The 22818-nt window shown below is 42.2% G+C and overlaps 1 non-coding gene across 1 annotated transcript; it reads left to right on the top strand.

Annotated features, from left to right (window-relative positions):
• Positions 1-5878: 5878 nt before the first annotated feature.
• Positions 5879-5985, top strand: LOC141644847 (small nucleolar RNA R71). The gene has a single exon (XR_012544451.1). It is a non-coding gene; the product is annotated as a small nucleolar RNA R71 (small nucleolar RNA).
• The last annotated feature ends 16833 nt before the right edge of the window (positions 5986-22818 follow it).

The raw sequence follows: 22818 nt of genomic DNA, 5'->3' as shown, positions 1-22818 counted from the left end.
CGGCATGCCGGCTGGGACATCCCTCATAAGCCAACTTGTTGTAAATCCCCAATAAGCGTACCCCCAGCCGGTGGACCGGCTGCCGGCCTGCCGGCTGGGACTTCCCTTCAATCCATTTTGATACATTTCCAATTGTATACGTACTCCCAGCCGGTGGACCGGCTGCCGGCTTGCCGGCTGGGACTACTCTTCCTTGTGTTTTCATCAAAATTCCATTAAACTTACAGGAACTTCCCAGCCGGTCAGAAGACCGGCCGCCGGTCACCCGGCTGGGAGTCCCTTTCATCTTGTTTTCTCCAATATACCCTTATTCCAATTCCCATCATCTATTGGCCTCGTCTTCCGTGTTTTCGACTTTCAAACCCGACTCGGGACGTCGGATAAAGGCCAATAAATGGTCAAACGCTTGTTCATCACACAAAAACCCCAAATCTTCAACAATCATGACCGACAACAATCAAATTGACAAGAAGTATCCATCCAAAATTCCTCAAATTCTACCTAAATGCATGATATTTACAAATGGTGGTTCTTGTGGAACTCCACCAAACCAATTCATTTTCAAGAGTTTCAACTTTCCCTTATCTCGGGGAGGGGTTCCCCGAGATAGAGTACTTCAATTGGACCTTTGTTATCGCCGTCGTAGTAACGCTTTACTCTTTGACCATTCACCCGAAAGGTACCTCCCTCCTCGCTCCAAAGCTCAAAGGCGCCATAGGGGAATACCTTCATCACTTTGAAGGGTCCGGACCACCTTGACTTGAGCTTACCCGGGAACACCTTTATCTTGGAATTGAAGAGGAGAACGAGGTCTCCAACACTTACCTCTTTTTTCATGATCTTGGCATCATGCCATTTCTTCGTTTGATCTTTGTAGATTTTGGAGCTCTCATAAGCCTCCAATCTCAACTCTTCAAGCTCATTCATTTGGAGAAAGCGCACTTCTCCGGCGGCATCAAAGTCAAAATTCATTTCTTTAAGAGCCCACCAAGCCTTGTGCTCCAACTCCACGGGCAAATGGCAAGCTTTTCCGTACACAAGCTTATACGGGGTGGTGCCAAGCGGTGTCTTGAAGGCGGTTCTCAATGCCCATAAGACATCCGGGAGCTTTTGAGACCAATCTTTCCGACTCTTGTTGGTGACCTTCTCCAAAATAGCTTTAATTTGGCGGTTAGAAACCTCCACTTGCCCACTAGTTTGAGGGTGGTAGGCAAGTGCGGTTTTGTGCCGCACACCATGTGATTCAAGTAGAGCCTTGAAGGTACTCTTGCGGAAATGAGATCCACCATCACTTATAACTACCCTTGGCGTTCCGAATCTTGGAAAAATCGTGCCTTTAAAAAGCTTCATTACAACCTTGCTATCATTGGTGGGGGAGGCAACCGCTTCAATCCATTTGGATACATAGTCCACCGCAACCAAGATGTATTCATTTCCACAAGAGTTGGGAAAGGGTCCCATGAAGTCTATGCCCCAACAATCAAAAAGCTCAATCTCCAATATGTTAGTCAAGGGCATCTCACTTCTCTTCCCAATGTTCCCAACTCTTTGACAAGCATCACAAGATTTAACCAAGTAGTGAATGTCTTTGAACATGGAGGGCCAATAAAACCCACCTTGGAGGATCTTGGCAATTGTTCTAGAAGTGGCCAAGTGTCCCCCGTAGGCGGAATTGTGAACCCGGTCAACAATTTCCAAGCCTTCCTCTCTAGACACGCATCTCCGGAACATACCATCCCCACACTTGCGAAACAAATGTGGGTCATTCCAAAAGTATCTTCTAGCATCATTTCTCAACTTCCGCCTTTCTCTTGGCTCCATTTCATCCGGCAAGAAACCGCTTACAATGTAATTTGCAAGATCCGCAAACCAAGGAGTTTTGGCGGTAACTTCCATGAGTCCATCATCCCGCAACCACTCATTTATGGGTCCACTCTTGTCTTCTATCCCATGGTCTTCAACGGTCAATCTAGATAAGTGGTCGGCTACAACGTTTTCCGAACCGGCCTTATCTTTAATCTCTAAATCAAATTCTTGAAGAAGAAGGACCCACCTCAAGAGCCGGGGCTTTGCATCTTTTTTCACCATCAATTGTCTCAAGGCGGTGTGATCGGAGTAAACCACCACCTTAGACCCAACAAGGTATTGCCGAAATTTCTCCACGGCATGAACAATTGCCAACATTTCCTTTTCGGTAGTAGCATATCCACATTGAGTTTGATCAAGAGTCTTGCTTGTGTAATATATAACATGATGCTTCTTATCCACAACTTGCCCAAGTACCGCACCAACCGCGAAGTCCGAAGCATCACACATTATCTCAAAGGGAAGATTCCAATCCGGAGATCGGATTATCGGTGCCGTGACCAATGCTCTCTTCAACCTATTGAAAGCTTCAAGACAAGAATCATCAAACAAAAAGGGGGAATCCTTGAGGAGTAATGAGGTTAGGGGCTTTGATATTTTTGAAAAATCCTTGATAAAACGCCGATAAAACCCGGCATGGCCTAGAAAACTTCTCACTCCCTTAACATTGGAAGGGGGTGACAAGTTCTCTATGACCGCAACTTTGGCCCCATCGACCTCAATACCCCTTCTTGAAACGATGTGACCGAGTACAACCCCCTCCTCCACCATGAAATGGCACTTTTCCCAATTAAGGACGAGGTTATGCTCCTCACACCGTCTCAACACACTAGCCAAGTTCTCAAGACCAAGCTCAAATGAGTCCCCATGGACACTAAAGTCGTCCATGAAGACTTCCATGCTTTTTTCAAGGAAATCTGAAAATATTGCCATCATGCACCTTTGGAAGGTGCCGGGCGCATTACAAAGCCCGAATGGCATCCTACGGTAAGCATAGACTCCTATTGGGCAAGTGAAGGTCGTCTTCTCTTGGTCATCCGGGTGGATGGGAATTTGGAAAAACCCGGAAAAACCGTCTAAGAAGCAATAATATGCATGGCCCGCGAGCCTTTCTAGCATTTGGTCAATGAAGGGAATTGGGAAGTGGTCTTTGAGGGTGGCGGCATTGAGCTTGCGGTAGTCAATACACATTCGCCACCCGGTCACGGGTCTAGTGGGTAGGGTGGTGCCATCCTCTTGTTCAACCATTTGTATCCCCCCCTTTTTGGGTACCACGTGGACCGGACTAACCCATTTGCTATCGGTAATTTGGTATATGATACCGGCCTCTAGGAGTTTCAACACTTCGTTTTTCACCACCTCGGCCATCTTTGGGTTAATCCTTCTAAGACCGTCAACCTTGGGTTGACTCCCCTCCTCCAAGACTATCCTATGCATGCACAAACTCGGACTTAAGCCCTTGATGTCATCAATGCTATACCCAAGTGCCCCTCTATGAGTTTTCAAAATTTCCAAAAGCTTCTTTTCTTGGGACTCACTTAGGTTAGCATTAACGATCACCGGGTAGGCCTCTCCCTCATCAAGGAAAGCATACTTGAGTGAGGGAGGCAAGGGTTTGAGTTGTACCTTTGGAGGGAGAAAGCCCTCCACTTTCTTTAATAGCTCTTCATCGACCTCATGATCCTCTTTCATTGCCTCATCATGCAAAGAGATTTGAAAAACCTCTTCCATCTCCGCCTCTTCACGGGCTACTTCGTGCACTACTTCATCAATTACCTCGATTGTGCTCAATCTTTCTACACTTGGACCTTTCATCAAATTTGGCAAGTTAAATTCGATTTTGTTGCCCTCAATTTGGAAGGTTAGCCGCCCATTCTTCACATCAATGAGTACTCCTCCGGTGGCCAAAAATGGCCTACCTAGGATGATGGGAGTGTGGCTATCCTCCGGAATATCAAGGACAACAAAATCGGTGGGAATCAAAAACTTTCCAACCTTGACGGGCACGTCCTCAAGCACCCCCATAGGGCGTTTGACGGACCTATCCGCCAATTGGAGAGTCATGGTAGTGGAAGCCAAGTTTTGAATGCCAATCCTTCTTGCAACTTTCAAAGGAATAACACTAACACTTGCTCCCAAGTCACAAAGAGCTCTAGAGATAGGAACACCGCCAACTACGCAAGGAATGGAAAAGCTTCCCGGGTCACCAAGTTTAGTGGGCAATTTGTTAAGGATATGAGCACTACATGCTTCTTCCATAGCCACTATTTCTTGGTCACCCAAGACTCTTTTCTTTGTCAAAATGTCTTTTAAAAATTTTGAGTAGGTTGGCATGTTCATTATCACCTCCGTAAAGGGTAGGGTAACCTCAAGTTTCTCAAGCATATCACAAAATTTGGCATACTTGAGGTTTTCCCTACTCTTTATGGCTCTTGAAGGGTAAGGAATTTTAGAAACAAGTTGGGAATTGGAAGATACCTTTGGAGGAGCCGAACTTTTTGTTACCTTTTTAGAACGTTGCAAAGGTATTTCTTCACTAGCTTCCTCCTCATAAGGGAGGTCTTCCACATATCCATCAACATCCTTGTCCACTTGAATTCCTCTTCTAGTCAAGTCTTCACAAGCTTTCTTTCCTTTCTTGTCTTCATTAGCTTTACCCGAAGCCTCAATGGGTGAGCTTTCCTCTTCATCATCCACTTCTACCTCATTCCCCTTGGGATCTTCATCAACTTCCAACTCAAGGTCTTTGTAAGGGTCCTCAAGCTCTAAACCACTCCTTAGCACTACCGCATGAGCATGGTGGCTATTTGAGGCATCTTTGGAGCTTTGTCCTTGAGCCAACAAACCACCGGGTGGCCTTTGAGGGTTAGCCATAGCATGAGAAGCCATCCTAGATTCCATTTCCCTCATGTCCTTAAGAAATGTAGCTCTCAAGTTTGCTTGTTCTTGTTGAGTAGCTTTTGCAAAATTAGCTATCTCTTGGCTATGTTGAAGTTGCATGTTCTTAATCATCTTCAAAAGCTCCACTTGAGAGAGCTCACCTTGGGGTTCTTGATGAGGTTGGTTGGCTATGGGTAAAGGGAACCCATAGTCATATCTAGCATTGGGACCTTGGTTGTTGTTTTGCCCCACTTGAAAGTTACCTCTCGGACCATAGTTGTTGAAGTTTGATCCTTGACCTTGTTCTTGAGACCCTTGAACATACCCTTGCCCAAATCCTTGATTTGCTTGATTTACTTGATTGCCTTGGTAAAACCCTTGGTTGCTTTGGTTTCCACCAAACTCTTGGTGCCCTTGTTGTTGGTTGCCATAGTTTTGGGGTGGGTTGTTGCTTGACCATTGGTTTTGATTTCCAAAGTTATTTCTTGGGTTTGGGAGAATTCCCCTTGGTTGAGCAAAACCGGGTGGATTGGTTTGGGTTTGTGGTTGGAGATGTTGGGGGTTTTGAACATTGGTGCTTTTGTAGCTAAAGTTGGGGTGGTTCCTTAACCCGGGGTGGTAGAAATTGGTATTTGGATTGTAGACATTTGGGTTGTTGAAAGGAGGCCTTGGTGGCCTAGGATTGTTGTTGTAGCTTTGAAAAGCGTTCACCTCTTGAGCATTCTCTTCATAGGCATCATTGTAATTGTTGCCACACAAGTCATAAGTATGACCACTTCCTCCACAAAGTTCACAACTCGAGACTTGAGCAACTTCTTCCATGGGTGGTCCAAATGAGGTCCCGGCTTGGTTCACTTGATTCCTTGAAAACTTCTCAAATTGCTTTGTGAGCAAGTCGAGCTTGGCATTTGTATCGGAGTTGGAGGCATTTTCCTTAGGGAATTTCCCGTTTCTTCGTAGCATGTTCCCTCTAGAACCATAGTTTGCCTCCGAGTCTACCATTTTTTTGATCAATGCCGTGCCCTCTTCATCATTCAAGTGGTCAAAACCTCCCCCCGCGGAGGCATTTACCATCTCCTTAGTTCTTGGTAGTAGAGTTTGGAAGAATGTTTGAGTAATGTACCATTCCGGTATTCCATGGTGGGGGCAACTTGCTATCAAATCTTGATAACGGTCCCAAGCCTCACCTAAGGACTCCCCATCCTCTTGTTGGAACGTATGGATCTCGTTGCGGAGCATCGCGGTCTTTGAGGAAGGGTAGTACTTGGCCATAAATGCTTGAGCCAAGTCATCCCAAGTAGTGAAAGTATCCGGTGGGTGAATGTTCAACCACCGGTCCGCTTTGCCCGTCAATGAAAATGGAAACAACATCATTCTCAAGGTGTCTTCGGACACCCCATTCTTCTTCATCATTGAAACTTTCCTTTTAAATTTCCGGAGATGGGCATGGGCATCTTCCTCAATATGACCTCCAAACAAGTCCTTCTCAACTAACCCGACTTGGGCGGGATGCATTTCAAAGTTGTTTGGGGCCAAAGTGCCAAAGTTGATGGGATTACATGAATCATTATGGTTAGGCCGGTTATGATCTCTAAGAGCCATTTGTGGTGGGTGGTTTGGTTCTTGATGTGGTGGTGTTTGAGGTGGACTATTGTAATTAAGGAAGTTATGAAAGGGGTTCTCTACTAAAGTCTCAATTGTGGTATTTGGTTGAACCGTAGTTGTTGTATCAAAATTTTGTGGGATGTGTGAGTTTGGTTGATCAATGTTTGCTTGGGTGGAATTGTTCCTCACTCTTTCAAGGGTCCTAGTCCTCAAGGTCCTAAAAAGCCTCTCGGGGTCGGAGTTGAATAGGAGAGCTTGATGATTCCTCCTAGGCATACACTTGGCAAATCGTAAGTCTCCTAGTGTTTTTACACACTAGGGAAAGGCAAAAATCACACGCACTCTACAAACAACAATCAACTACTAAAGCAAAATGACAATTGAGACAAGATTAAAGCAAAGACTCTAAATGAAACTAAGCATAACCTAACGCCATCCCCGGCAACGGCGCCATTTGATAATAGGAAATTTGTCGTCTACTTCCTATACCAAAACTATTTGTAAAACCCGAAAAAGCGTAGTATTTAGTCGGGGTCGAACTCAAGGACGGCGGGGGTTGCTACAAAGTTCTATTAAGAGTCAAGTTTAATCAAAATTAAAAGTAAAGGTTTTGGTTATAATCACTAGAGCAAAAGACAAGCAAGATGATGATAATGAATACGGTTAATTAAAAGCTAGGGCTTTCGGGGTCATCAATATGGTCTAGGGGCAAACATGAAGATCAAAAAGGGTCAATGGTGAGAGATTAACCTAAGATGAAGAACCAATGTCTTGGGTATCTTAAGGGTGGCTACTAATTTTCATTAAGTATTGATACGTGCATTTTATATAGTCTTTTTAGCCTATTTTATGCACGTATTTCTATGCTTTTATCGTGGTTTCATGCTACGAAATGCCCCGAATTGCATACTTTGGAAGTTCTTGTCTTATTTGCAGGAATGAGCCATAAAGTAGTGAAATCAAGTCATTTACCGTCCGTTTTGCATGCATTTGGAGAAAGAGTAGATTTGGAGCGGGAAATATTGCTGTCTTGGGATGCGTGAAGGTGTTTCGGGAGCTAAAAGGACAAGTCAAAGTCAAATTGACAAGAATGATGAGCTGCGGAAGTCAAGTTTCACTTGATCGAGTGATTTATTACTCGATCGAGTGGTTTAGGAGTCAATAATCAGTCGATCGAGTAGACTATGTAGTCGATCGACCAGTTCTTTTTATGCACTTACTCGATCGAGGACATTATTAGTCGATCGAGCAGTTTCTTGCTGGGTTTGCTCGATCGAGTGGTTTTAATTTACTCGATCGAGTGGACTTTGCTACGGGTTGGGCTTTTTAGCTCTAATTCCGTAATTAGGTTTAATCCTACTCCTATTTTCTTATAAATAGGAGTTAGGGATGTCATTTGTAATCGGGCAATAATCCAAGGATCATATACTCTCCCTTTCTCTCACACTTTACTCTGTTCCCTTTCTCTCTGGTTCGGTGACTGTTACTTTTATTCTTGCTTTCTTCCGGATCAATTTCAGTAATTTTCCCTTTTCTCCTCTTCTTTAATTATTCTTTATGTTTATTGTTATTTCTTTAATTCTCGTTCTTATTATAATTATGTCTAGCTAAATTCCCCCTAGTATGTTAGGATTAGGGAAGCCGTGGTAGCATGCTTTAATTGTATTAAATAGATTAGTCTTGCGATAGGAATTGTATTAGGCAATTTAATTGTTATCCGGTCGAATGTATGCATGCAGGAGACCAATAATTCTAGTTAACCCCGACCTAGATCGAAAGATTGGAAGGGAAGGCTTGCTTAATTACAATAGGGTATTGCAGTGAGGGCGAAAGTTAAGCTGTTTACACTCTAGGGCGGTTTAAGGACCGAAAGGTGACGACCATAGCTCTTCTTATCAATAGTCCAATCACATTAATATTCCCGATAGTATAAGATCTGATAGCTGCCACGGTAGACCGACTCCTAGCATACTCCCTTTTCTCTTGCTGTTAATTTCTCTTTATTTCCCTCGCTTAGATTTTAGTTTAGAATATCACTTTCAAACCCCCATTAGTGACATTAGACAGATAAATAGACAAATAGATAGTACACCGCCTCCCTGTGGAGATCGACCCTACTTGCCGCTGACTTCTGTTAGCAGTAACTTAGGTAATTTATTTTTGGTGTAGAAACGACCGCATCAAATTTTGGCGCCGTTGCCGGGGAGGCAATCTATTTATTTATTTGTTTAATTTTATCTGTTTTTAGCCTCAGGGGATTTCTCCCTTGAGGCCGTTTTAATCTTTTGTTTAGTGCTGTTTTGATAGGCCTTACAGGTACTACCTAGACAGTTCTAGGTGAAAGACCGTCAAAGGGAAGGCTTGAGTACCTTTGACCCATCACCGATGTCCCATTATATGGAACAGCCGGTGATCTGCTACGAGAGATGTGGTTCTGCTGAGCACAATGCAGCTGTAGTTGTGCCGCCACATCCGCCCTATCAATGGCCACCGCAACAAGATCCTCCTGATATACAAGAAGAAGAGATTGCGGAGCTGAAATCCTTATTGCAGACACTTGCATCTCAATTGCAAGATCGTGACCGAGAGAGGCAAGATCATGATAGACGCACTTCTTCGCGACTTGAAAAGCTCGAAACTGACATTGTTCAGTTAGCAGCTGAGATACAAGAAGAAGAGGTTGCAGAACTGAGGTCTTTAATGCAGATACTTGCGTCTCAAGTGCAGAATTATGATCGAGTGAGGCAAGAGAGTGATAGACGTGCGGATGCTCAAATCCTTGAGCTCGAGTCTGTAGTTGCTCAGTTAGCAGCTGAGATGCAAGAAGAAGAGGTATACCTTGTTGAGAGCGGTTCTTCCCCCGAGGAAACCGTGTTGCCCAATGATGAGGATGACTTCTATGGCTCGGACGACGAGTTCCTTTCATATTTCACTGCCCCACGTGAAGATTTCAGCTCTATGCAGGAAGAATCACTCGATCGAGTGACTTATAATGGTCGATCGAGTGAAATTCCAGAAGACAATCCTCGATCGAGTAATATCCCTTCTCGATCGAGTGACATGCAGGAGGATAGTTCTCGATCGAGTGATGTTGTTACTCGATCGAGTGAGATGCGGGAGGAAGTCGGTCGATCGAGTGATTATTCTGCTCGATCGACTGAAATGGCCATTGGGAGCTTTGGTTCGTCATTTTGGTTTGATTTGGATGACGAGTCTGACGATGATGAAGGTTACGGTAAACCTCCCCTATTCACAGCCGAGTCGGATGCACTTGAAGCTGCGATTTACGGGATGGATTCCACTGAGGAGGTTGATGAAGAAGCAGTTGAGACGGCAATTGCTCCTAGCACGGAAGAGGTAATAAGCTCTTTTACCTATGATTCCGTCATTGAGAGCGACCGATCTGAGGTAGTAAACGATAATTTTATTATTGTTTGTTCTAATAGTATTTTGCCTCGTTTGACTCGCGCTGTTTCTTTTAAAGTTATACCTCATCTCATATGGTCGATTAATTTAAAGAATTTTCACCGTCCTTATCATCTCAAAACTGTTAATCTGAATCGGGACTCCCATATAATGACAATTGCTCCCGCGCTCCTTTATTTTGTGGATAAATTTAGGAGCTCACATAGGAAATTTGTTAGACTTAAACGGTTTTACATTTTTATTTCCTATTTCTGTATTCCACTTTTGTGCTACTTATGCTTCTGTGTAGCACATGCGCAGCTATTTGACAGGTTGCTGCGCGCTTTGAGCTGTTTTGATTGTGACTAATTAGAGAGGCTCGAAGAAAAAGAAGGTCGAGCTGGGACCTGACTGAAGCTAGAGCTACCCGGGAGGCAACCCGACGATTTTATTTTGTTTTTTATTTAATTTCAGTTGTAATAAATGGTTTTTATACCATAGACGGTCTCAGTTAAGCTTGCTTTTGTTGGTTTGCGGGCTGTTTTCATTGCGTTTGCAGGAACTACATTGAGGATTACTCGATCAAGTAGTTTTTCTACTCGATCGAGCACTGTAGCTGATGGATTCACTCGATCGAGTGATTCATCCACTCGATCGACCACCTGCAAGATGAGAACTACTCGATCGACTGGTATCTTACTAGATCGAGCAGTTTTAGACGCCCATTCTACTCGGTCAGACACTATTCCTCTAGATCGAGTATTTTTGACTTGGATTAGCTTCCTGAGACGGTTTTCCGGGCCTTTAGCAACCTCCCATGTTCATGGTCGGTTTGGGGAGGTCCCTTTATTCACGCAATCTTGTAAGTTTTCCGCATTTACTCTCTTTCTCCTTTCAGTTTGCATTTCCTTTCCATGTTTTGGTACAATGGGGGCATTGTACGGTTTGGTTTGGGGAGGTTATGCATCCATATCTGTGTCTGCATGTTGTTTTCATTGCATTTCAGTTATCACGTTTAATTTATGTTTGCATTGTTGTTTATTTTTGTAAAAAATTCAAAATCACATAAAAATTGGAAAAATTGTTGAAAATTTCAAAAATTCACGTTTATTTTTAGCATATAGGTTGAGTCGGAACGGTAGATTTCCGTGATGAAATTGCACTGCGATTGTCTTTTTGCTTAAGCCTTGCAATGAACAATTATCTTATTAGCTTTGTCTTATCGCATATCTACGAGTTAATGTTAAATTTAGCTGAACGAATAGACTTGACCTGAGATTTTTGGCAACCTACTTATAATTTCTAAGAATTAGAGCCTTATAAACTGGTGTCATTTATGACCAGTTTCATGTAGGATTGTGAGTAGTTACTCCTTGCATAACATGTATCATCAATTTGCACGTTTATGAAATTCAATTGCTTTTTGCCATCATACATTCGGGTTAGTGGTTGGTGTCACATGCAGGGAGGTGCTTACAATTTTCCTTTCTTTCATTTTTACCCATAAACTCCACATTAGCCAAATTTGCCAGTTGACCCTTTAGCTACATCCAAATTTAGCCTGCCTTGTCAAGCTAGTTTAGATTGTTCTGCGGTATATTGTCTATTGTATCAAGTTTGGCGCGTATTCTGTTGATTCGGAGTTGGTAGAAAAGAAAAAAAGAGGATGAATTGAGAAAAAGGTTGATGAAAAAAGACGTGAAAAAAAAAAGGAGAAGTTGAAGAAAAAATTCGAAGAAGAAGAAAAAAAAGAAACCGAAGGAATAGAAAAAAAAAAAGAAAGGAAAAATTTGGAAAAAGAGATGTTGTTTGTTGATTAGGCGGTTTCACTCCTATGTTCTATCTTACATTATTTGAGGAGTATGTTTGGTTTGGTTTGGTGAGATTTTATGCCAAATGAAGGGCATGTGCTTAATTCATAATTGCTTAAGAATCGGATGTTGATATATGGCTTTGTTTAGGTACTAGCTTGATCACCTATACCTCCACATTCCCATAAATGTTTTGCCTTTTCTTACCCATTGCCTCACTTTACCATATCTTTGTAAGCCCTCGGCTGTGACGGACCTTGTTTGGTTAGAATGTATGTACGGTAGCTTGAATTGTCTATCATATTAGTTGCATGCATGTTTATGTGGGTCGTAGTTTAGGTGAGCGACTATCTTCCTTTCTCTCTTACATTTATATGTTCGCCCTTTGCTTCATGAGAGAAGAGTGGCCCGTGAGAGTCCATTATTAAAGGTCTTGCAAGGTCGACGGTTCAGCTTTATTTACAAACATCTTATAACTCGTTTGCATTTGACTGTCTTGCTATAAGTGTTAGTTTGCTTGCATTAAATTGGCTTAAGTGGGCATTTGTAGCTAGCTCTGAGTTATCTTTTTCCGTTCCATTAGCGTATAGTTTTGAGTTTACTCGGGGACGAGTAAAGGTTTGGTTTGGGGAGATTTGATACGTGCATTTTATATAGTCTTTTTAGCCTATTTTATGCACGTATTTCTATGCTTTTATCGTGGTTTCATGCTACGAAATGCCCCGAATTGCATACTTTGGAAGTTCTTGTCTTATTTGCAGGAATGAGCCATAAAGTAGTGAAATCAAGTCATTTACCGTCCGTTTTGCATGCATTTGGAGAAAGAGTAGATTTGGAGCGGGAAATATTGCTGTCTTGGGATGCGTGAAGGTGTTTCGGGAGCTAAAAGGACAAGTCAAAGTCAAATTGACAAGAATGATGAGCTGCGGAAGTCAAGTTTCACTTGATCGAGTGATTTATTACTCGATCGAGTGGTTTAGGAGTCAATAATCAGTCGATCGAGTAGACTATGTAGTCGATCGACCAGTTCTTTTTATGCACTTACTCGATCGAGGACATTATTAGTCGATCGAGCAGTTTCTTCTTTGGTTTTGCTCGATCGAGTGGTTTTAATTTACTCGATCGAGTGGACTTTGCTACGGGTTGGGCTTTTTAGCTCTAATTCCGTAATTAGGTTTAATCCTACTCCTATTTTCTTATAAATAGGAGTTAGGGATGTCATTTGTAATCGGGCAATAATCCAAGGATCATATACTCTCCCTTTCTCTCACACTTTACTCTGTTCCCTTTCTCTCGGTTCGGTGACTCACATTACTTTTTATTCTTGCTTTCTTCCGGATCAATTTCAGTAATTTTCCCTTTTCTCCTCTTCTTTAATTATTCTTTATGTTTATTGTTATTTCTTTAATTCTCGTTCTTATTATAATTATGTCTAGCTAAATTCCCCCTAGTATGTTAGGATTAGGGAAGCCGTGGTAGCATGCTTTAATTGTATTAAATAGATTAGTCTTGCGATAGGAATTGTATTAGGCAATTTAATTGTTATCCGGTCGAATGTATGCATGCAGGAGACCAATAATTCTAGTTAACCCCGACCTAGATCGAAAGATTGGAAGGGAAGGCTTGCTTAATTACAATAGGGTATTGCAGTGAGGGCGAAAGTTAAGCTGTTTACACTCTAGGGCGGTTTAAGGACCGAAAGGTGACGACCATAGCTCTTCTTATCAATAGTCCAATCACATTAATATTCCCGATAGTATAAGATCTGATAGCTGCCACAGTAGACCGACTCCTAGCATACTCCCTTTTCTCTTGCTGTTAATTTCTCTTTATTTCCCTCGCTTAGATTTTAGTTTAGAATATCACTTTCAAACCCCCATTAGTGACATTAGACAGATAAATAGACAAATAGATAGTACACCGCCTCCCTGTGGAGATCGACCCTACTTGCCGCTGACTTCTGTTAGCAGTAACTTAGGTAATTTATTTTTGGTGTAGAAACGACCGCATCAAGTATCCCTCCTCTCCTAACATACATCAAGACTCCCAAAAACTTTCATTCTAAGGGAGAATTAAGCAAAAAATGAAGAAAGGCAAAAGCTTTCACTTGAGCAAATCAACAAACACCTTGAGTGCAATGAATAGGAAAGTTAAACAATTTCACCAAAGACCAAAATATTCAAAGAATCATGCCCATAAATCCCATAAAGAATCACCCTAAACCCTAGAAGGGATCTACTCACTCATGTTAAGGGAGATTATGCTAAATAGAGAAGAAAAGCAAACAACACAAGGAGGAGACATAATAAAGGTTGTAACAAAATCAAAAGACAAGGAAAATGTAAACAAATGATAAACAAGTAAAAGAAAGGAGAGAAATTATACCAACAAAAGAAAAGATGGAAGCTTGATTGATTAATAGGAAGGAAAACCCTTCAAAATCCCCAATACAAACTTCAACAAACAAGTGTAAACAATTGACTATTACTAGAACTAACTAATTCTTGCTAAATATTAATAATAATTATTGAAAGATTAGAACTTGATTAAGGAGATATTACAATAAATATGGAATGTTTTTCAGATCTAGGGTTGTGTGTCCAAGGGTTTAAGGAGAGGGGTATATATAGGTTACATAAGGATTAGGACCGAAATTGGAAATGGGCTTTGAAACACGTATATGCACTCCCGCCGGTCAACCGCCGCCGGTGCTTTGGCCGGGGGAGTTTCTGGATTTTAAATTGAAGTTTTGAAGTCATCGGTGTGCACGGCCGGTCAACCGGCCACGGTCCCCGACCGGTGGGCACCCTTGACTTTGAAGCTTGACTTCGGCCTTGGAGGAACTCCCACCGCTGGCTATTGCCGGTCATTTGACCTACTGGGAGGTTCTGTAAGTTTCTTCCAATTTCTTTGTTTCTTCACCAATCGTCTTCCCAGTAATGGCTAGCCGGCCGCCGGCCACCGGGCCGGGAACACTCCTTCCTTGTTTCCTACTTCATTTCTTGTATACGGGTGCTCCCAGCCGGCTGGCCGGCTGCCGGCCTACCGGCTGAGAGTACTCCTCAGCATCATTTCCTTCATCTTTTGTGCGTGGCTTAGCATTCCCGTCTTTTTAGCCTAACTTTGCCCGTTCCCGCCTCAGTTTCTGCAAGGGGGCCACAATGTCATAGTAAAGGGAATCGGGACAAGAAACAAGAGGAAAGGGGGTGCTAAACCGCCTCAAATGGAGTTGAATAAGCAAGAAAATAGGGGGAAAAAGGGTGCAAAATGGTCCTATATCAGTGATAGAACCTTCGAACTGTCGGAGATTCCAGAACCAAGTACCGAGCAACCATTGGAGGACCCAGTTCCTTCAATCCCGGCTGCGGTTAATATTCCTGAGGAACCTAGGAGGTCGGGAAGAGTCTCTATTCCTCCAGACAGATACATTGGTATGGTCGAGGAACATGACATAGATGACATTCTACTCTTAACGAGTAGTGAACCCGCAACCTATAAAGGTGCCATGACTAGTTCTAACTCAAAGCTATGGCTTGAGGCCATGCAATCCGAGATGGACTCCATGTATGAGAACAACGTATGGGATCTTGTTGACTTACCTGCTAAGGTTCGTCCCCTTCAATGCAAATGGCTTTACAAGATAAAGCATTTTGTGGAAGGTCAACAAGATATCTATAAAGCACGACTAGTTGCTAAAGGTTTCACCCACTCGAATTTTGAAAAGACCCAAAATGTAAAGGAAGACGGGTTTATAATTTGACAGAGTTCCGACTAGGACATAGTTGGTTTGAACTTTGACTCTAACTTAGCCCAATTGAATTTACATATTTACATTTACATTGTTTGAAAATATTTTTGGTTTTTTTTTTTCTTTTTTTTTTTTTCGGACCTTTTTTTGTTTTTTTTTTTTTTTGTTTTTTTTTTTTGTTGCTTTGGTTTGTATTTAGTTTTGAAATGGGTTTTAGGCCCGAAGTTTGACTCGACATATGGACAGAGTTTCGACTTGTGTTGTGCTAATATTGGGCCTATTTCGAAAAATTTACATTTTGAAAGAGGTTTTGAATTTTTGAAAAATCGTCATGGTTTGTTTTAGAAACGGTGATCACGTAAGGTACAAGCATTATAACGGGATGCTGAGTGCATTTAAAAGGGTTTTGGTTTAAAGGGTAGGTTGCCATACCGAACCATCAAACCCGAAGTCTGTGGAGAGGCTCGTGCCAAACAAGAGTAAGGCCGATTCCTAGTCCATTTCCTCAAGTAGTGAAGGCCCTTGATACAAACAAGAGTAAGTACCATGGTATGGATGACGTCAATCGCTATCCATCCTTAGGCCCAAATAAGAATTAGGACCGTTTAGACGGGACGATTGGTCGAATGGGTTGGGTTGGGCCTAGGAAGGCCGAATTAAACGGTCTAGGAAGACCGAGTTATGAAAACCGACAATTGTCTTGTACAAACTATTCCCTAACCTTGTTCGAGTTTCACCCTAGCTACACGTAAGTGTATTATCCCCAGCGGAGTCGCCAAACTGTGGACAGCGGGCCGCCCACGGGGGCGCTTGGTGAGAAGCGAAACAAGCGTTTGCATTTTGTATGGAGTCGCCACCAATTTTTATGGGAAATTGGAACCGTTCGAATACCTCATGTCATGTCAAGACATAAAGTAGTGACATGAACACTAAGCAATCGTTACCCTTAGCATTCTATGTCTAGAATGACTCTCGTGGATGCCAATGAACACGGGTGCTCACGGAGATCTGGAGTAAGGGGTGAGGGTACGTATTAGGAAGCTCTTTTGATCGAACACCTAATCCCGCCCGCCTCGATAGCGGCCTCTACTAATGATTAGGGAAGTTATTCGTACTTGATATATCGTCGATTGTATGCATGCAATGCAACATCCATAGATTAATCCTAACATGTGGAGATTAGACTAAGTCGGTTAACAAGTAGTTTATCATACAATTAATGTCGAAGTTGGAATTAATATTGATTTACATGTGAAAACATACAAGTGATATGAAATACAATAAAATTACAATAATGAAAATTACAATAATTACATCGGATTAGGCGATTTATGTCGAAAATACCTTTAAAACGGATAATTTGATAAAAAAGGAATAAAAGAATAAAGAATAAAATTAAATGAACGAAATAGACGAACAGAAATTAGCGTGATATTACGGATAATAGTAGATTAACATATAAGCTAATTAAACTAAGTCAAGCAATAACGGAGTTCAGGGACAGAACTCATCCTGGAACAGGCGCAGCAGAGCTGCGCCCTCTGGAAGAGGCGCAGCAGTTGCTGCGTCTGTTCCAAGGGTGAGTTCTGGCTGTGAAGCCGGAACTGCAAATCGTTAATGTCAATTGTTAATTTTAAGGATTGATTATGATATGTACTCGGATGAAAGTGATTAATGGATTATTTACATGTGATTAAAGTAAAACATAGATAAGACGGATTTAAGACGGATTATTTATGTGAATGAACGAATGATTAATGAATTACAAACAAACAAATAATTAACTAATTAGACTAGACATGATGAATATACAACGAATATGTGAAAGCTATATCAATGATCGAATTCCAGAGACCCAATATGAACAAATTGAATCTCTAAAACCCGGGTTTGAATTTAATAACGAAAACCCGCAAATATTTGATTATAAGGGATTTAAGTCGGATTTGTGATGAATTAAACATGTGAATGAATGATGAATTATACATATGAATTACTGATGATGAAGAATTAACAAGAACAAGCAAAACAAGTAAAAACACGAACGAATTACAGAAGACAAACGAGGAAGAAAAGAAGCGAGAATGCGGGCGGCCTCACGAAGAGGCGCGGCGGGGATCGCTCCTTCGAAGAGGCGCGGCGATTCTTGCTGCGTCTTTTCTCGATTACTTACGGAAATCCGCAAAAACAAGTTTTAACAAAGGGTTTTAGAAATCGATTTTAATGGTATTTTCGACATAAACCTTACAATTGATTATACAATAAATAAAATACAATAAATAAAAGAGAGATTTACACCCTCAGACTTACATGTTGACGAAACGAGAAGGACTAAGATATCGATTAGTGATGCTCGACGCGAATGCAAAGAGAGTGCCCTCGTAAGAGGAAAACGATTGAAACAAATTGATTAATTAGATTGATTATTGTGTAGTTGGTCAAATTGGTCGGTCATGCAAACGGAGAGGCCGGTACCGGAAGGATCCGAGCTTACGTGGTCGAATGTTCAAGCACGTAGGCGCCAATTAGTAAGAACAAAGTCTAGAATGCAAAGGGAGAAGAGAAGGGCGGACACTCGCGTGAGAAATATGAGGAACGAAGGCTCCTATTTATACTAATCACGTGAAGGAATTATGGTAAGACTAGGATACGGAAGGAAAGATCCGGAAATAACCGACTTAGGTTAAACACGGAAACTTGGACAAAAAGAAAAGCCCTGGGAAAAGGCGCAGCGAGGCATCTGCGTCCCTTGGAAGAGGCGCAAAGACTTGCTGCGTCCTTTCCCAGGTAGGTTCCTCTGCGCGTAGAAAACGCGTTTGACAGCCTGTCGTATTTTAGGCATAACTTTCTCTACAAGACTCGTAATAAGGTGATTTTGGTGGCGTTGGAAAGCTAAGAAAGAGATCTAGAACTTTCTGTGAAATAGGCCTGACCCATAAAAGTGGTTATCACCTCGTAAAACGGGCCTAAAGGTCAGGTTGTCGTTTTAACTAAATGAAATGCACATTTTGTAATGTAAACTTTATGTTTAGCCTAATGAAGTGACATGTGACTCAAAATGAGATATAATCTCGGCATTTTATGACATCCTAACCTTAGGTAGACAAGCACATTGCTTTGACTCGGGATTTGACGGTTTTAGGAAATGAAGACGGTTTCTGACCCGGACTCCAAATGTACTCTAATTACTGCCAAAACGACCGTAATGACACCTAGATGACGACCATGAGGTAGACATTAATGTTTGAGCAATCACTTGACGATAAACTTACGAACTGTCACAAATCGTTCCGCGTACCAAACATGCGGCCCAATCATCACCGGGTGGTTTGCGGGAGGTGCAGAAACGAGGTGTCTACAGTGCCCCCACTTTGACTGAGGCTTGGACAAGGCGAAAGTCAAAGTATAGCCATCAGGTCAATCGAAGATTACAACCTGACGACTATGGCGACGCGAGGCGGCTCAAGGGGTCTCGAACCAAGGACCCGTCGTCGGGAACATTTTAAAGTCTCGTCGACTATCGGGAGGGTCGTTTAAAGTCCATTAGACTACGTAAGGAAGCTCGCCAGCCATAAGAAGAGACCATACCCGAGATACCCCTGGGTGAAACGGATCAAGACGCTTCGGCAAAACTCTTTGTCCGAAGATAACTTGGTGTCCGAAGGCATTAGGGTCACAGGGGATATCAAGAAACTTCTTAACACTTTCGAAGGCTAACTCAAGGCTACCTCTCACTAAAGGGAAGGTCAAGGACAATTCTCTCCAAAGGGAAGGTCAAGGATACTTCTCTCTAAAGGACTGAAAGGGGACTTAACTGAAAAGATTACTGATCGCCTGGGAGTATCTGCCTGTCTCTGTCCTCAAGCAAACTCTCACTGGGGAACAAAACGATGATTTTGGGGAATATGCCTGTCTCTGTCCTCAAGCAAACTCTCACTGGGGAATAAAGCGATGACTTTGGGGAATCTGCTTGTCTCTGTCCTCAAGCAAACTCTCACTGGGGAATAAAATGATGACTTTGGGGAATCTGCCTGTCTCTGTCCTCAAGCAAACTCTCACTGGGGAATAAAGCGATAACTTTGGGGAATCTTCCTGTCTCTGTCCTCAAGCAAACTCTCACTGGGGAATAAAGCGATAACTTTGGGGAATCTGCCTGCCTCTGTCCTCAAGCAAACTCTCACTGGGGAATAAAGTGATAACTTTGGGGAATCTGCCTGTCTCTGTCCTCAAGCAAACTCTCACTGGGTGATTAAATTGACGACTAGGAACATCTTGATCGTCATGGGAGAAATCTTGAGTGAGCAATACTGCAAAATACTACTGCGCTGGATATAAGGATTTGAGCAATACTTTGCAAAATATCTTTGCACTGGATATAAGGATTTGAGCAATACTGCAAAATCTTTTGCTACTGGATGTAAGGATTTGAGCAATCGCAAAATATCTGCTCTACTGGATATAAGGATTTGAGCAATACTGCAAAATACTGCTGCGCTGGATACTTACCTGCATGGTTAGTAGCCACACAAGAATGCAATCTAATATATGCACGTAAGCAATTATCACATGGACCTCGAATGAGGAAACACATAGGCTTTGCAAAAGTTGTTTCTTTATAAAAGTCGTTTAAAACTTGTTCAAAGAAATTTGTCGTTTATAATGCGTCATGCATATTCAAATGGGTTTTAGACATAAGACTCTCCATGACACAGACCTTTTATGGACGTGACGCGAAATGTAGACTTAGGTTGGACTGACGCGACATCGACTTAGATTTGACGCGACACAGGGATGACCTAGGCAGACTTTGCTTAAGCATGTGCAACCCCTAGCCAAGTGTGGGTGACAATGTGTATCAGTTCCAAAGGTATAAGAATTGCAAGAATGATGGGGACATATAAAAGCAAGGCATGAGCCATGGATCAGCTGTTCACTTGGACTTCTTTCACCACCGTTTGCTGTAAAAGAGACCCTTCTTGAGGCACGATGACTTGGAGAATCGATCTAAGACCTTTGTCATTGTCCAGACCGAGTACTAGCTAGACTTAGAGGAATAAAGGAAGGGTGGCATCTTGGAAGAGAAGCCCCCAGGATGAGAAGATGACTCTGGACTTTGGTAAAAAAAGGAGGCTGGGCGACAATAAGGAGCCCCCAGTATAGAGGTGTTGGTTGTGGAAGGGGTGTTAATTGAGATTGAAAGGTTGTGAAATAGAGGTTGAAAGTTGATGGTTGAGGTGGTTGATAATTGAGATAATTGAGATTGAAAGTTAATTGGAAGTGGGGATGGTTGTGTCCTTGAGGACTGCCTACGTATTCACGTGAAGTGAAATCAAACCAGATCGTAGTTCTGAGGTTTGGTTAATTTTATTTGGGTGTTGTGGTTGTATCCTTCTTGTGTAAGAAAGGACTGCCTACGTATCCACCTGAAGAGGTGAAATCAAACCAGATCGTAGTTCTGGTGTGTGCCTAAGCTAAGTTGTCAGGACCTTAAAGTGCAGGGGTAGGAGAGTATATTCCTTTGGTGACTCGAAGAATCGATTTGAGATAACTCCCTCTGATCATAGACCAAAGAGGTATAATTAAGTTTGTAAAAATTTCCTTGTCATGTGAGCACACATAGTGGACCCTAAGGATGAATGAGGTATGTCCCGTTCTGGGTAGCAAAGTATTTGAAGACTCCGTGTCTAGGTCAAGGTGAAACTGGATTGGATATTTGGAATGTGAAGCTTGGTAATAAGAGGCTTTGATAAACAAATCTCTGGAGCTTTGATTTTGTGGAGTTAAGGCTTGATGGGGCTATGGCTTGTAATTTGGCTTGGAAATGGAGTCTCTTGGCTTGATGTAGCCTGAGCACATAAAGGTAGGTTAAAATGACGTGGGATCAAGTTTCCATGTCTTGGCCCTAAAGGATGGGTATACTTGACGAGCTTGAGAGGATTCTCAAAATTCCTAACTATCTCCCTGGAACGGTCTCGAGAAGGACTTAGGGTGTGTGATGTATGAAAGGCTAAGTGAGGGTGCTAGCTGACCATCTTCAATGGTGTCTTGATTCTGTATAGACTTCAGCAGTATTCTAAATAGCATTTGATTTCAGGGTCGTTCTTGATTCAGACTCAGATTCTTGGTCTGGAATATATCTCGGCTTTTTGCTCAGATTTTTCATTCAGGTTTTTGAAGACAACTTTGACTTGCTTGATTGAGCCTCTTCTTTTGACTCTTTTGTGTTGGATTACGGGCATAACTGCGGCCTTGGATATTGGCAACAGTTTCTCTTGATTGAGCCTTTGGTCTTTGATCATGGCTCGTATCGTTTTGGATTTGCTTGTTACCATGGGTTTGGGTCAGACTAGCACCTTTGGTGTGAAACGGGTTGGTTTTTAGTAAACTGGGTTGTTTATTGTGGGGAATGGGCTTGCCTTCCGTCATGGATCGCTAACAAGGGAGATGGTCTGGATTCGTCCTAGAATCTCTTGAGATATGCTCGTCCTAAACTGGGGTTATATTGTGGTTTTTATTGCCAGACATGGAATAGGTAAAGGAAAGAACACGGAGTTTCAGGTCCTCTACAACACAGAACGGAACATTGTCTAAGTGTACTCACAACGACTGACATGCGTTGTTGTTCATTTTAAAATGTCTCAAATCAATTCTTGTTGTCACAGGAAATGGTAAAGGAAGAGATAGGATATAAGATGTGGATTGAAAATTGTATTTTTATTGAAATGAAGAATAAAAGTTTAACATAGACTCGAGAAGACATGTGACTCGTGGGACAGCCCCCAGGTTGTCACTAGAATTGGAAATGGACGCAAAGAAAGATACTAGAACAAATATGAGATAGAAAGCCTAAAACTCGGACTCGGACTTTGACTCGATCCTAGAACTAGACTCGTAATCATCGGCCCACGCTTGAACATTTTCTCTTCCAGCAACGGGCTTCGACATCCGGCTTTGAGCATTCACCGATTTGAGCACCTCGTCCTCATCATTGGGAACATTGGAAGGATAACAGTCAAGAAGAGTTTCTTGATAAGTGGTATATCCATGAGGATTGCCTAAGCTACCTTGTGGGTTAAAAGTAGAGAGAGACAATTTCCCGTTTTCAATCATATCCTGAATGACATGTTTTAATTTGTAACATTTCTCTGTATCATGCCCTTTGCCTCTATGGTATTTGCAGTACGAATCCTCATCCCAGAACTTAGACTTCTTCTCTGGGTCAGGTGTAGGTCCTATAGGCTTCAACATTCGTTGTTCCATGAGTCTCTGAAGGACATCGGTATATGTAATACCAATGTTGGTAAATTCCCTAGGAGGTGTGCCTCTATTTTCGGAAGCCTTTGTAAATGACCTTGGAGGGTTGTTAGGTTTCTTTGATGAAGGCTCCATGAGATTGCCTTTGTAGATTCCGATTCTTGGATGAGAAGAACCAGGAACAGGTCGCTCACTTATTGCTTTCTCCTCGAGACCATGAGGTTGAGGGTTTGTCTGGACATTCTTCAT

The sequence above is a fragment of the Silene latifolia genome, chromosome 2 (assembly GCF_048544455.1).
Source record: "Silene latifolia isolate original U9 population chromosome 2, ASM4854445v1, whole genome shotgun sequence".
In the NCBI taxonomy this organism is placed as follows: Eukaryota; Viridiplantae; Streptophyta; class Magnoliopsida; order Caryophyllales; family Caryophyllaceae; genus Silene; species Silene latifolia.
The sequence above is the reverse complement of the archived record's forward strand: the minus strand, read 5'-3'. Positions and strand labels throughout refer to the sequence as shown.